Genomic DNA, 1,082 nt, shown 5'->3' with positions numbered 1-1,082 from the left:
TTTTGGATTTCTAAATTGCATGTTGTAGCTAGCCACCATGTGATTTGATTTCATTATCTATCATTGGGCAATTTATTTTTAGTTGATGTATTTTTTTGTTTGGTGATGCTTGCTATGATTGATTTTTATTTAAGCTACCTAGTTGATGCATTGAAATTAAGGAATTGTGAAATTGTATCATAAGCTTACCTAGTGATATTTTTTTGAGCTTTTTAAGCTTTGTGGACTATGCTTGCCATGTTTTCTATTTCATGTCAATTAGGTGTTGCAAACAAATTTTTCAACCATTATCCATTTCACAATTGCTTAATTGTTGCTTGATTTCTTCTATACTTCTTTATTACTTATTTGTTTGTCTTAACCAACAAGTTCTCTTAAAGCATTTCAAGCATACTAGAATGAGTGAAGTGTACACCTCTTTTGTATAATTGTGACATAGCTCTCTATGCTAGTGTGTATTCTAAACGGCATGCAACTTAGAACTCATACTAATTTTCCTTAACATCACACACTTATTCATTCACTTCCTTTTAGTGATTCTTACCTTCTTCCAACAATATATGCTTCCTTACTTTTGCATTTACTTTTCTTCTTATCTTGTTTTCTATTTTCAGGATAAGTCACCAAAAGTGAAAAGGAAAGCAGAAGGAAGAACATGCAGCAGCCGGTTGATCTACCAGCTGAAGGTGGCAATCCAGAAAGTCGCCATACCCCCTTACTCATCTTTGAATGCACCGAGGACGTGCAAATTTTTAAGTGTGAGGAGGTCGACCGACCAATCGGCATTTTTGGGTGACAAATTTCTAATCCTAACACTTTCATAATTTATTTTATTTTATTTCTAGGTCTTTTAGAATTTTTAGTTGCATTTTCTTGGTTTGCATATATATAATAAGCTTAGTTAAAATAATGAAAATTTTCAAGAAAAACATTCTTAATAGGGTATTAACATCCCAATTGATTTGAGTAAAAATTTTTCATCAAGCTTGCTTGAATTATATATTGTGGAACATGTTTTTGAGCTAAAAATACATAAACTTGTGAGTTTTAAGCCCTAATTGTGTGGTTACATCATATAACCA

The sequence above is a fragment of the Arachis ipaensis genome, chromosome B03 (genome assembly GCF_000816755.2).
Source record: "Arachis ipaensis cultivar K30076 chromosome B03, Araip1.1, whole genome shotgun sequence".
NCBI lineage: Eukaryota > Viridiplantae > Streptophyta > Magnoliopsida > Fabales > Fabaceae > Arachis > Arachis ipaensis.
This window is presented reverse-complemented; position numbering follows the sequence as displayed.